This window comes from Mustela nivalis (assembly GCF_964662115.1).
Source record: "Mustela nivalis genome assembly, chromosome: 9".
In the NCBI taxonomy this organism is placed as follows: domain Eukaryota; kingdom Metazoa; phylum Chordata; class Mammalia; order Carnivora; family Mustelidae; genus Mustela; species Mustela nivalis.
The window spans coordinates 82,371,851-82,387,133 of NC_139028.1; the positions used below are offsets into that span (position 1 = coordinate 82,371,851).

A 15,283-nucleotide genomic window follows, 5' to 3' on the forward strand; every position below is an offset into this window, starting at 1 on the left:
TGAGCTAAAGAAAATTGCTGACAGTGGAAAAAGTCAAAGGCAGTTCAAGTTCCAGTGGATATCATGCAGAGTTATTGCTTATTACTTTCCTACTGGTCATGTCTGTCATGAGTGTGTGTGTGTTTGTGTGTGTTACTTATAGCACTTACATACTTTTTTACTCTATACTGGATGTTTTCATTTTTACTCCATTAAAGTTTAATATTTTTGTTCTTTAGTTTTCACTCTTTCGAAGTATTTAGAGATAACTTATAAAAGCACAGAGAAGTATGATTAGTATATTCCTATAGAAAGGAGATCATGAGAAGGAAGGAACATCTAAGAGAGAAGGACAATGAAGCAGAAAGAATCTGGTGATCACGTAAGAAGAATAATTCTGGAAATGTGATTAAGGTGAAGAAAGGGAAATGGGATGAAAACAGAGTTCTCTATCTTTTCCTTCCTGTTTTATACACTTGAAGTTTCTTTTCATGGCAGGACACATCAACATGGTGACGCTAGGAGATGAAAGTCAGAACTCTTTGTTACAGCTCCAAAGGAGAGGAGGGTGCCAGGCAGAGCCACTCCAGGGCTTGCTCCCTGGGACAGGGTAGCAAACTGGAACAGTGGGGGATGGTTTCTGCATGGCAAGCTCAGTGGGTTTACAAAGTTTGTCAGAGCTCCCTGGGGACTGGATAATTTGAATATTTCCTTGTCTCCTTTCTCCTGTGGTGGTTAATTTTATGTGTCAGCCTGACTGGACCCAAATATTTGATCTAACATTGCTCTGAGTGTTTCTGTGAGAATGTTTTAAGACATTTTTGAAGTTTTAACATTTAAATTGGTATACTGACCTCCATAGTGTAGATGGGCCTCATCTAATCAGTTGAAGGTCTGCTTGACTAAAAAGGCTGACTGTTGAGTAAGACAGAATTCTTAATGGATTCTGAACTAGAACATGGCCTTTTTTTTTTTCTGCCTTCAGACTCAAACTGAAACACTGGTTCTCCCTGGGTCTTGAGCCTGCTGGGCCTTGTATGGGAACTACACCATCCACTCTTCTGAGCCTTCAGTTTGCCAACTCACCTTGCACATCTTGTGATCTGTCAACCTCCATAACCATACGAGCCAATTTCTTACAATAATCTCTTTCGGTCTCTGGGCTATTTAGCCTGCTTATGCTGTGGGAGCTAATTAACATGAAGACTTCCCTGACTTCCAGCTATCCTCTCCTGCAGCCAAAGTCAAAAGGAAGGAACATTTTGAAGGCTTCTCTTGACTTTTCTTGGTCAGACATGTTATCACAATACCTTCTGCTGTGTTCCTTCTGTGAGTTCTTCTTCAGACTACTATAATGTATTTGACTTAATTCAATGGGACATGGAACCCTCGGCACCAAGGCAGTTCATCTGGCCTTGAGTTAGGATACATGACACCAGGTTTCCTCTTTTCAAAACTGGTTCGATTATTTTTCAGAGTATTATATTATCATATTTTAAGATTTGAACATAAATTCATTTGAATTTTATCTCAGAAGTAAAAACTGTTAATGTATAGGCTCTTCCCTCTCCTTAAAAAGAAAGAAAAAAGAAAGCAAGGTCATAAGGAAGGTAAGAAGAAAAGAAAGGGAAGGAAGAAAGGTTGAAGGAAGGAAGGAAGGAAGGAACCATGAGGTCATTGGTATAAAGTGGTATAAAATGGAATGCCATGAAGTGAGGAGGAGAGAAAGATTCTGAGAAAGGATGCATAACATTCTCTGATCTTCTTAAATTTAATGATGGTGACATCCTTATCCTGGGATGGGGGAATGGATTGTTGCAATGAGTCAATGAGATGATTTGGGTGTTTGATTAGTCATAAAATGCCTAACATTCATTTCACACTTGCTGTATGTCAGACAGTAAACTAAGTGTTTCATAGGTGTTCTCTAGCACTTGAGTCATGCCAGTGAGAGAGGAGCTGTTGGTTATCCTCTTTTCATAGACGTGGGAACTGATAATTGGTAAGGTGAAGTAATTTGCCTATAATTTTTAGGAACTAAGCAAAGACACTAGAACTTGACCTTGGTTTTGTTTGGCTCCAGTGTGGACTCTTAATTATTATGCTAGTTGTAATGACTATTATTTTTACAATTTAATATGTCTACTCCTTGACAGCTTTGGTGAGGACAATGGCTGGTGAAATCTCTTTGCAGATCTCTTGAGTCCTAGGGACCACTATGACAGCAACAGTATTTCTTTCTGCCAAGAGAAGCCCCTGAGACTTTCCTGAGCTGCTCTCTCACTTGGCTAAGTGTGCCACCTTTCATGGCATGTTGCCCAGTCTAAGAAAGTCATTCGATGAGATAAGTTTAAGAGCCATTTCTCTAAGTTTAGTGTAAATCAGAGGCTGGCAGAGGTTCCATGTTTGTAAATTACATTCTAGTTACAACAATGGAAATTTCAGCAAGTTTTCTCATCCTTAAACAAAGTAATCCTAAGTTTGTTACTATCAGTGTTTATAAAAAATAATGGCTACCTAGACCAAGGCTTACCTGTGAGAGAGTCACAAGAAATGTGACAGTAAAATGTCACTTATAATGTAAATTCTTCCATCCACAATGAAGTAAAACCAACAGCTGATGCCATCTCAGCAGAAGAATTTCCATTTAGCTCTCTTTTGATGTGCACACTTCTTCCCATCTTGTATCTGTTTCATCATCCAGAGACCACCCATTTTTTCTCTCTCAGATATTCCATGGTTTATGGTCCATTTATTCATTCATTCAATCATTCAATATCAATTGGTGTTGAGTACTTGATATGCAAAGATGGATAACCTGGTTCCTACTCTCAAGGGACCCACAGTTTAGTCTGTGTATGTGTGTGAGGGGGAAGGGGGGTTGATGCAGAAGAAAATCACTGTGATGCTATGTTATAAATGAGATATATTAGAAATGGAAAAATTCTCAGAGCATCAGACAGAGAGACATAGCAATATTTCTACCAGAAAGATCAAGAGAACCACAAAGAAGATGACTATTAAGTTGGTCCTGGAAGAGTGAATCTGCTTTCTTTCAAGGGAGAAAGTAAAAGGTAAAAGATCATTCTAGTCAACATGAGCTAAGACATGGAGGTGTGAGGGTGTATGAGATTTGGGATATTGTTTGGGATATTGTGACATGACTTTATGTCAAATCTACCACTAGCAATATATATGCACATCTGTTTTAGTTTATAATGAAACCATCTGTTCACTGATACCCTATCTCCATTTTGACTGATTTTCTCCTTAGTTTAGTTTCTGGGTCAGATTTTTTTTTTCAAACTGTGGGTTGTGAAATATATTTAGCATTTCTTCAACAGCATTTCTTTTCAACTGAATGGCATCGAAAGACTAGAATAAAGCCAAGTAGAAAAATACCAGAAAAAAAATAAAAAGGAAAGAAAAATATCAGAGTGCATTAATGGAGGAAAGTTATGTGAAATTTGTTTTGGTCCTGTGTGTCTGAGTGTGTGTCTATGTGTCTGTTCCATAATGTATTTTTTATTATGGGTCACAATAAAAAAAGTTTGAAAGCCACTGAAGTAGTAATTTTTTTCTATTACTTTTCACTGTACTCATATTATATTGGTTATGATTAAACCTTGAGTCCAAATCAACCTTGGTTTTTAATGAAGTGACAAGTGACACAGACTGACCTCATTTATAAGCCTGGCACACAGGCAACCATCTGTTTTACTGAACACTAGTTACATTTTACCAGATGAAATGATTGTAGCTTGGGAATGAAACCATCATTTATAATGTTATTTTAACATTATTTTCTATTCTGAGTTCCAAACTACTAAATTAAATACAATATATAAAACCTAACCAATTAGTAGTAAGTTTCTTAAGAGACTGGCTTTTACTGTAATAATCATTTATTCATTCAACAATTATTTATCGAGTGCCTACTATATACCCATTGGCATTCTAGATGATGGAGATAGCAATGGTATCAAAGACAGACAAGATTATTGAAATAGAAATATTGTATATTAAACACTCATTATTAAATTAAAGCTTCTTGCAATTCAGACGACATGAATTGCAAAAACTTTTTAACAAAAGTTTTAGGAACAAGCCACAAAAATATTTAATGAAGAGGAAAAAAAAACCCCAAAACCTCCAACTCGGATGAAGAAAATCACACAACAGGATACATTGTATAGAGTACTTAAAACTAGATGAGACAAATGGCATCATTCATGAAATGATGTTAATCTATCCCCCGTGTAAAAATGAGAAGACATCAGCTTACATATAGAACACATTGTGCAAAAATATGAGCCTTGAACAGTAGGGAACGAATATCAACGCTACTGGAGTATTTTGCTTATAAAGTTTAAAGTTCTCCATTGAGAGTAAAGCAATAGTTTTTTTTTTTTTTTAAGTTGCATGTCAAACTGAGTAAACCTTGAACTTTTCCCAGGAAATTTCTCTCATTTATTCTTTGTCGTTTTATACATGAATGGTGATGAAAAGTCACAGCCTTTACTTGTTATCCTTAACAGTGTTTGTAATTACCATACAAGGACTTTGGTCTGCCCTTTGACATTTCCAAAAATTGTATTTCAGTATGTATCGATTGAAGGTTTATCCTAGGGGCCGAGATGCTAGGTAGAGAAATACAAGGATATTTGACATCACTGATAAAGTATTTTGGTAAAACATAAGTACTTCCACGGGTCCCATTGTTCCACATGCTTCTGCAGCGCCGGTGCGTGTCTTCAGGTTGCTTTCTGTATCATCACTCTCACCCGCTTTTCCAGCAATCACTTGCCATCTTTAAGTCCCGTTCGCACTCATTTAGGAATATAAGAATGACTTGGTCTCCTTTGCAAATGTATCTTACCCAGTGTCTCTTTCCACATGATTTAATGTCTTTCAATACACCGTCTGATGCCCATCATGCAGTGAAGGTTTGCCCCACTTTCCAGAATAAGTGAGTATTTATTATTTCTCTGGGGGAGAGAGAAGAGAGAGGGGAAAAGGGAAGAGGAGATGCTAACCTATAGATGAGGAAAAAAGAATTCTATTGCTCATTTTCTATATCTATATATAGAAATATATGTATATGTATATTTTTAAGAGAAAAGGTCCTGTTCATATATGAGACAATATTGAAAATTTAGAATGCCTGAAACACATATTAACGCCCAAACTTTCAATATGAGAATCCTCAAAGCTGTGATAACTTAAAAAAGAAAACTAAACTATGTTTTCTCTAACTCTGGCTTAACTTTTCTTCTTTATGCTGTCAAACTGCAAGCATGGATTTAGACTTTTTTTTTCACCTTGTTAGATGAGGAATTTATTTCCTTCACCTTCACACTGGAGAGTATGTTATAGTTGAGTCTATTGGGCCATGGTTTTCTAAGATAAACATGTTTAGGTTGAGACTAAGGCAAGAACATTCTTGGACAAAGAGAGGGTCTGACATATGTATCAGCGGCCAACTGGAATACATAAATAAAATTTTGATTCTGAAAATCACAAAATAAAAATCCAACAGAAGTTGTTAAAAATGCTGGACAAATGTTAAGTGAAAACATTTTGATGTTTCTTCAGAAATCTTTTGTATTATCTCTTTTTAAAATATTTTATTTATTTATTCTGAGAGAGAGAAAGTGGAAGTAGGGGGAGGGACAGAGGCAGAGGGAAGGAGAGAATCTCAAGCAGACTCCATGGCAAGTGCCTGATGCAGGGCTCCATCCCACCACCTTGAGATCATGACCTGAGCTGAAATCAGGAGTCAGATGCTTAACTAACTGAGCCACCCAGGTGTCCTGTATCACTTCTCTTTTGTCACCAAAGGAATATCCAGCACAATTCTAGGATGTTAAGGGAGAAAATATTTATTTCTCCTACAATTTTCCTTGTGGTTCTTGCTAAAAGGACAGAGGATCTGCTATAATGCAGATACTAAAACTAAAAATACATGGGAGGAAGGGCCTTGAAAGAGTAATTTGGATGACTACACCTTCCCAGCGCTTCTGTAAGCTTCCTTATTTGTGTTGAGCATGCTCCTTTGCTTTTTATATTATCAACGTTGAACAATTTGACAAAATTATTTATATCTGTAGAGAGATAGTATATAAGATTTTCTAGCGTTAGGGTCTTTGAACTCTTATTATATGCTGATAATACTTAAATTAACATCTATTGGCCAATGATATTTTGATCATGAAAAATTATCAAAGATGTTTGGCCTTTTGCCTAACACCGATTCAGAAACTCAAGATATTTTATTGGGGCTCTTAGAATATTCAGATCTGGTTAAATTCTGATAAATTTTATTATTCAGCATCATTTACTCAAATTCATCAGTAACCTGCCCTGTGTATTTCGTTGTTGTTGTTTATGTGTATCTATACAGTAATATAGGCTTTTTATAATGCTATTTCTCTTTAAAATGAGGAATGGCTCTTTTCACTGCCTTGTGGGAAGCCAAGGAGGACTATAGAGCTGATAGCTGAAATATCAAATCAAACTAAAATAAAAATCTTGGAGTTCAATGCCACCAAACTTTTCCATCCTTCTCCCTTTCTTCATTATTTGTTCTGATACAAGCAAAGAACTGATGCCGTTTCTAGATGTTTTAGAGCAAATAACATTTCCAGATGAAAGCGTAATACAAGCAAAATGCCTTTTTTCAATGATATCTAAAATTAGCCACATCACTTAGCTATGTGGATCTACAGGTAGATTTTCTTTTGCGGAGATGGGGAGGGTAAGTTATTCACCATATAAACAAAAACGGTATCCAAGAGAGGATCAGAGTACCTGTGTCGTCGCAACCATAGGCATTGGATGGAGAAGCACAGGGAAGTGATGAGGATGTAAACAAAATCACAACACAAAAGTGTTTAAATTTTTCAGGTACTTTCCGCGGAAAGTGGTAACCTGCCGCCATTAGGACACTCAGCAAGAGTCAACATGTGCTATGGAGGTGAAGCAGACACTTGAACATCTGTCCACTTCATGGGAAGACTTTTCATCCTAGAATACATGTACTAATAAACAACAGTTGGAGAAAATTGTCCATGACATTCAACATAAAGCTGAGCTTTAGCTGAGAGAAGGAAGGGTGGAATTGTATTTCCTTTTGCAAAGCGAAAACAGCCGTGAGTGCTGTTTCTTCTAAAACCTAATGTTTAAAAAGAATTATAAGAAATCAAATTGTTCAATTTGGAACGAAGAGCGACCGAAGTTACTGGAAAGCTCATGCCTCTGAGTCTGCAAAATCACTGGCCAGGAGAGCAAAACTTTTCCAACACCCAATTTTAATATTGTGCTAAAGCCATTGACTCCGTTAAAACCCTGGAGTTAAATATGATTCCCTCCCCACTGCAACCCCCCCCCCCCCCGCCCTTTCTCTCTTAGGTTAGTGTTTGGGGGACAAGGGGGCTGGAGCTTGGCCCCAACCTCGGAACTGCTGCCAAGGGCTTGTAATACAATCTCTCCCCCATTTGAAGGGTAAATCAGTGTCAATTGCGTTTGCCGTCCACCAGAAAAAGTAAGCATTTTACTTCCGCTCGGTCTATGTGGACTGATGAAATGTAGGAAATCTGTTTCTGGCAGGGGGGAAAAATCGTTTTCCCAAACAGCACCGAGAGGAGCCATCAGAGAAGTATGAAGAGCGGCAGTGCGGCTGAAGCTGCTGCCGCTGCCGCCGGGCTGCTGGGGTGCGGAGCGCGGCTGCTGCAGGACCTGCGCCGGGAGGGGGCCGGCCCCGAGACGCTGCGGGAGCCGAGCCGGGAGCCCCCGCGCCTCTGAGAGCCGCCGGCAGCCAGCTCCAGACGCGGGGTGAGCGAGGCGGGCCGCCAGCCCGGGGTTCCCGCCAGCGTCGCCGCAGCCGCAGCGCGCGCTCAGCCTCCGGGGCAGCGGGAGCCCTGCCTGCGGGTGCGCGGGGGGCGGCGGGGGAGGGGCGCTCGGTCGGGTGACCTCGGGGGCGCGGCTGGGACCGGCGAGGAGCCGCAGACCGCTGGACCGGCTGCGGCGCTCCGTGGGTGGGCACTGCAGTGGGTGACTCGGGTGCCCTGGACGCGACCGTGTGTTCCTCATCCCTGTGGTGGAACAGCCCAAATGACTGCCGCACCGAGAGCCCGCTGGGGCGGCTCAGCCAACCAGGGACGGAAGTGAGGACTTGTAATTAGCGCATGGATTCGAAACGCACACTTGGGCGTTCGTGCGCGGGGGTCTCTGTGATGCATGCTCGGCGTGGTCGGTGGCTGGGGAGAGGGGGGCCGAGCCGGGGCGCTCTTCCCGGATTGATCCTGAATGCTCTACGAGAGTGGAGGAGCCCGGGATGGGAGCAAAGAACACGACCCTTAGGATTTGGGGAGATCCTCTCTGTTTTCGACTGATGAGTTTCACAGAATTTGATTTTTTTTTTTTAAACGTGAATAAACAAACGAATGAATCAACCCCCTTTGGGAAGATTTTGCATAGTGGTATTGTTCTTTTCATCCGAAGAGCAGGGTTTGGGAATCCCAAACAGTTTGGGGGAGCCCCGAGGAGCCAACTTTGCTTTGGAGGCATTAGGTATCGCAGCAAAATTAACTTGTCAGCCCAGGAAGGTGAATTGCCTAACCTAGCCCAGTCCTCCGAAGTTTTTACCGTCTTGACTAGAGAGGGAGCAAAAGCAGGGGTTAACAGACTCTGTTTTCTTCGACATTCCAGTACAATTGGGGTGGGGGTGGGCTGTGCAGTACTTCCCTCCCGTTAACCTTTTCTGAAATCAAAGCCTTTCCTTTCCCGCTTTCTTCTTCATTCTCTCAACCTCCTTTCCCTTCATCCACTTCTAGTTAAGAGTCTGCAAGACTTTACCGTCCCTCTTGTAAACTCCTCCCTCTCCCCAAGCACCCTCTCCAAACAAAGCTAAGTCAGTTGTTTATAGGAGATCTTTTGTGGGGGGAAATAAGATCTGCATGTGCACAGGAACACCCATTTGGCCTCCTACTGTTAAAATAAAGGCTCAGACAAGTCGGATGTGCCAGCCAGGCGGGGGAAGTCCACCTTTCCCCCTCACCTAGCGCGGAGGTTCGCAGAAGCCAGGCTGGGAAGGGGCCCTTGTGGCTCCTTGCTTCCTTCCCCCAACCTCTTAGACGCGGGGACGCTGATTAGCTGCAGCTGGGGTCTAGTTAGCCCGGCCTTTGAAATCGATCAATGGGTTCCTTCCCGAGGAATGCTCCCCCCTAACTGCGAAGGAGGGGGTGGTGGCTGTGGTGGCCTTCTCCAACATGGGCGTCCTGGTTCTGACCGCCTAAGAGAAGGTAAGGGACAGATGTCTGAGGCATGGGACAGACAGCCTTTGCAAGCACATAAGGGCCTTCTCACAAGGCTGCCTGGATGGGCTCTGGAAGGGGAAGGTAGCTTGAATTTCAGCCTGTGTGCTAACTAAACTTTGGGCTTATTTCTTCACTTTAGTGCTAAACGCCCTGCATTTGTGGTGTGGACGGACTGTGCTTTACTGGAGATACAGTCATATGGCACAATTTCTTTCACCCGGTGCAAAGAGGTCATGTGATTGCCACTGAGTTTTCTAGAATCTTGGTAAGAAATCTTAGTTAAAGCTTCAGCTTACAGGTATGATGGATGAAATAGCAGGTCTTAGATTAATCGCAAGTACCTTATGTGTAATTTTAGAATTTTGATTCAAGGCTGCAAGTCTGTATTATTGACTTTTGGAGACTTTGGAAGGCCAAAGTTACCTTGGTTGAAAACAATGAGGCTCTGACGATTTCTTTGCCAAGTTTTTTTTAAAACTGCAGCTGATGGTAAGGCTCTCTTGTTATCTTTGTGGTTTTGATACAGAGGCACAAACAGGATCCCACTATTTCTTTTCATTTTTTCCTAGCAACAATCAAGATTTTCCACTTAGTGTTTTTAGACTTAAGAAAAGACTGGAGAGAAGGGAGAAAATACCTGCTGTCAAAATGAGTAAGGCTTGTGTAGTTTTTCTGTCCTAAATGTTTTCAGGGTCAGTTGGGTTTTTAACTACTGTTCTCTCCTTATATGAGACTATATGCAACAGATACATATTCAAGATGGTGTAGAACTCTGCTAGCTCTCAACCGCATTATAGTTAAGTAAAACAGAAATCTTTGTATCATAAACAACATCAAAACCCCCAAAATGTTCTCATGAATTAAGGTTCACTTAATCAACTTAGATGAAATTTTGAGGTAAGTCCTTAGCCTAATTGATTCATGACTTTCAGATGGTTTTCTGTTCAAATTGTGTTTCAAGTTAATCTGGTAGGGGTCCAAAAACCAGTGCTAAATCCTTTGGAAGAATGAATTAGTAGGATTTTAAAAACGTGAAAGAAAATGCCATGAAAATATAAGACTCAATCCCCACTCAGTGTTAACTTTTGGGTCATGATTTGAGAAGGAATTATTATCATTATACCATCATTTAGTTCAAGACAAATCATCACGGGGCTGCAAGAAGAGAAAGATTTTCTGGGGGAAAATAGCATTATTCTAAATTGGAGGCCAGGAAAGTTGAGTAGGATATTTTTAATGACTCTGTGAGTAAATAACCTTGTTACTTTGGGCAAGATATCTTAGGCCTCTAGTCTCTTATTAAAAACAAGGAATTTGGGACGCCTGGGTGGCTCAGTCGGTTAAGCGTCTGCCTTCGGCTCAGGTTATGTATGATCTAAGGGTCCTGGAATTGAGCCCCATATCAGGCTCCTTGCTTAGCAGGGTCCTGCTTCTGCCTCTGCCTTCTGTTTTACCTGCTTGTGTGCTCTCTCTCTCTCTGACAAATAAGTAAATAAATAAATAAAATCATTAAAAAAATAGAATCAGGAATTTGACTGCTATATCTTCTAAGGCCCTTTTGAGTTTAAAGATTTTACTACAGACTTAGAAAAATTGATAATGAGTATCATTTGCCATTATTCTTGGTGCTTTTTTTTTTTTTTAAATTTGTGGACAAGTTGTGCCTCTTAGTCAACCTGTAGGTCCACTTTAAAGATCTAGAATAATCTTTCTGATTAAATGTTAGTTTTTATTTTCTAATTAGGGCCTTAGGATAAGATTTGGCATTCATGACATTGGTTGAGAATAGGTAGCTTTGTAGAGATGTTATTGGTTAGCCAAAATGAATCACAAAGGATGAAAGAACTCAGAATGATGGAAAAGCCATCTAGAGTAGTCCTTGGTTATTGGTTCTTTGAATTTCAGTTGAAAGATAGCATTTTATCCTTCCAAATTTTGAAAGGGTGTTTGGCGTGTGGTGTTCTTTGTTAGTTTAATTTTTTAAAATGGTGTTATTGGCCTATAAATTTTCTTTCTTCATTGTTTCACACTCATAACACACAGAATTGAATAAGGATGAGGTCGGTGCTATAGATCAGAACAAAATTGGCCTTTAAGGATGGGGCCCTTGACTTCGGGTTCATTAGCTTTCTGTTTTAAATGGCTACTATTAAGGAGTCTGTGTGTGTGTATGTGTGTGTGTGTGTGTGTGTGTTGGGTAGGGGGTTGTGTAGTGACATCCTTTCTCATTTACTTTGAAGGTACGGTGTTCCCCTATCTTTAACTGGTGTCAAAAATGAGGTATAATTTGTTACCAAACTTTACTTTTAAAACACATGTAAACATCTCATTTTAGAGCTTAACATTTCCTTCATCGCTTGGGGTTTCATTCGCGTCAATATGAAGAAAACTTTGGATTTTCCATTAATTATAGTTTTACTTAACACTTGTTTTCATTTCTCCTTTTTTGACTTTTTTTAGTGATTTATAGTTCAATAAAATATTTCTATTTTGTTACAGAACTTTCTTTTTAAAATATGTCAATAGTAGTTTTATTTTGGTACATTTTCTATGAGGATGATTTGGGTTTAGCTATTACAGGGTATAAAATATAAACCAAAAAGTAGAACAAATACTTAATCTTCACAATTATATTTGAGGTATTAGCCTCCATTTTACACGCTGGAGAACTCCAGTACAAAGAAAAATTCATCCTACTGGAACAGAACAGCTATTAAATAGCTAGGTAGTAGAAGTATTTGACCCCACCACTTCTGATTCCCAATCTAATATTCTATCCATTAAGCAGGCTTCTCAGTGGATCTCATAGTAGACAGTAGTGATATAATATTTATAATTTTACTCTTTTTCTTTCTTTCCATTTATTTTCCATGCAGTACATTTTTGATAACATGTCAGCAAAGTCTAGAGAGAGACTGGAAACCATCTTGATTGTAATCAAAGCACACCTCTAGGTGGCGTGAAAGCATACTTTTTTTTCAGAGTCAAAACTGTGATGTCTTCAACCGGGATTCTGGAGCAACAGACTAAACAGTCTTTAAACATGTGATATTTTACTTATGGAGTCATTAATTTTTTTTCTTCTTTCCCTGGGCTAGTTCAGTCTCATCATATTCATAATGGTTATTCCAGAATCAGTTCTACTATGGAAAGAAAGAAAAAATAATACACACACATTCTTTGAAGATTTCCGTATTAAGTTTCTGCATGTTTTTCCCTTTAAGTTTTATTTTTCTGAATTCCAAATCCCGAGGGTTGAGTTATTCGTTTTTAGAGAGACCCATACAGCGTGGAGAAGCCATAGTTCAGAGGGTCGTAGAAGCATTTCAGTCCTTCTGTCTTCAAAACAATTGGCTTTGCTTAGTACTTATCAAAGTCACTTATCAAGCTTTTAAAATATTTAGATTATCTGAACTTTCATGGTAATATCTTTCAGTATTTAGATATATAAAATGTTTTTCTTTCCCCCAAACCTAACTTTTTTTCTTCAATTCTAATAGATCCTTAATCATTTTATTTCCCATTTTTAAAAGCTACTCCTTGGCATCTCTTTTGGTTTTTGAAAACTTTTGAATAATTCAAAGGACCAGAAATGATCTTTCTGTTATAGTTTGTTCTTTGTGACCTAATTCAACTCATCCACTTGGTTAATGCTGAAAATTCTAAAAAGGTTATAATCTTGTACTGATCTTTTGTCTGAGTAATACAAATTTATTTGACTGTTATTCATGCTGAATGAATATTAATGTTATTCATGTTTAATCATTTCTGTTAGAAACTACTTCACCATAGGATAATTCTTCCACACTCCAGATTTTGATCCTAGCTGGATTCATTTCCATGTTTCTTACTCATGTCTCTGCCATATTTAAATTGAAGACTTTCATGCAGTGACTTTCAGCTAAACCACAAAGTCATGCTAGGTTTGACGGTGATTTGAAATATGAAAAATGGATCAGTGGAACTTGGGTTGAAATCCTGATTTTTTCCCAAGGCACGTAAACAGAAGAGGCCCTGTCTATGACAGTGACTCTAGGTCCCCGTATTTGGCATGTGTTTAATTGTCTAACTTCTATCACCTGCTAATTAACCACTAAACCTTCTTTCTCCCACTTTTGCTTCCTGGGGAAATATAATCTTATTATTTTTTCCCTTTGTATATAATTTTGATTATGTCCAAAGCAGCATAACAAAATTTGCCTAATTACTCTGATTGTTTTTCTTACTAATCATCTATAAAGATCAGAAGATAGTTTGAATTACATTTCTGGCAAAATACAGGACACACTACATGAGAAATAAATGTGCCACTGTCAAGGAAAAGAAAAACTTCACTGTTGGAAGAACTGAGGGGAAGGATTGTGTCCCTCTGGCTCATTGAAACTGTTACATGCCATTAGCTTACTGTAAACTATCCCTTGATGAATTCTTTGCTAGACAATGAGCTTAAGTATCTGAGGTGTCTTCTTGCTTTTACAGTGCAAAGTAGGATTCTGGTGCTTAAATAGAAGTTTGCAGAGCACATAATAGGATGTAGGTAAAGTTACTGAACTACCACATCTCACTTTCAGGAAAGTAGTGGGAGAGATTGTGTCTTGAGAAGAAAGGCATTTTGGAGGTAACCCTTTTAAGATTTCAATTAGTTATTGAAATGTATGAATCATGTGCTTAAATGTATTATTACTTAAATGTTTGTTTCTGAGACTAGCTAGCCTATAGGAATCCTAACCAGCCACAGGGAGATGTCTTGTTTTCCTGGGACTGGACCTATTTTTAAAAGAACTGGAGCAAAACTTTTTAGATTTCTGGTATTTAATCACAGGGTTTGGACAAAGCTTCAGGACATGATATGAAAAATACGATGATTGACTGCAAAAAAATAGGCAATGATGACATTCTGGCTCCTGTAATGGTGATTTAGTAACCTACAACAAAATGTACTAAAAATCTTTCACTTTTGCACTGGTTCACTTTAGATAATTAGATATATACAGATTTATAAAAAATGTTTTTAAAGATAATTATTGATATTTTTTTCAAAAAGTTATTCGAAAGCATAATTGTTTTGGAAATGAAATTGCCTATGTTTTAAGATTATACATTTATGACACTTTTTAGGTATTGGCTCATGTTACCAGTCTTTTCTAATATTACACCAAAATGTTTGGGAAACTGTCACATCTTACAATTTTCTGAACAAATAATGTTGTCTTATTTTTTTTTCCAAAAGCAGACTCAAAAGGCAAAAAATTAACCTATGCTAAGAGAATTAGAGTATAATAAGTAGAAACAAATATTACGTAAAGAATAAAACTGACAGAAGTATGTACAATTTATGTTGGTGAATTTAAAATACCATAAATCTTGAAATATAGCTGAAAGCCCCATTATATCTACCGTGCTCCTTGCCAGGTGCAAATATTTTCATTTTCATTAGTCATACTATACTTGGTTATTTCATATGCATTATTTGTATACAGAATACAGTCCTACACATTGTTAAACTGATGGGTTTGTTTACCTTAGTGACTTTAATATTATTCCTGTAGTTTTAGGTCCTATAAATGATGCATGCAAAGTGCTACATTCAAGACCAAGTATATATTCAAACATCCTTTCTATAACCCACACAGGGGACTGTGCCATCTATAAGGTGGTCGGGTTAATGAAATCATCTTTTATTTTATAGACTTAAGACATTTCATTACTTCTACTCTAAAGATGACTGCAAGCAAAACTAGTCTGTAAAATGTATAAAGTGGGAAGAAAAAGTAAGATAAAAGAAAATCTTATGGCAGTATTTATTAGGATTGTGTGTAATTCTTGTGTTATAGTATGGGTTCTTGATGAATCTGTTTTGTAAAATATATCATTCTGGAAAGAATAATGGTCTTAGAGTATGAAGACCCAGGATCAAGCCTGACTCTGTCATGATCTAGTATATATGATCTTGGTTAAGTCACTTATCCACTCTTGTTTTTTATTTT

At 38.5% G+C, this 15,283-nt stretch overlaps 1 protein-coding gene across 4 annotated transcripts in view; it reads left to right on the top strand.

Annotated features, from left to right (window-relative positions):
* The first annotated feature begins 7,545 nt into the window (after nt 1-7,545).
* Nucleotides 7,546-15,283, top strand: part of GAS2 (growth arrest specific 2) — a 127,128-nt gene continuing 119,390 nt past the window's right edge. Inside the window, exons 1-2 of one of the 4 annotated variants that reach the window (XM_082684144.1) lie at nt 8,973-9,281; nt 9,436-9,561. The gene's annotated coding sequence lies outside the window, so the exon portion shown is untranslated. Of the gene's footprint in view, nt 7,813-8,969; nt 9,282-9,435; nt 9,562-15,283 lie in introns of those variants that run through there. The other 3 variants (XM_082684143.1, XM_082684145.1, XM_082684142.1) reach the window with 3 other exon arrangements.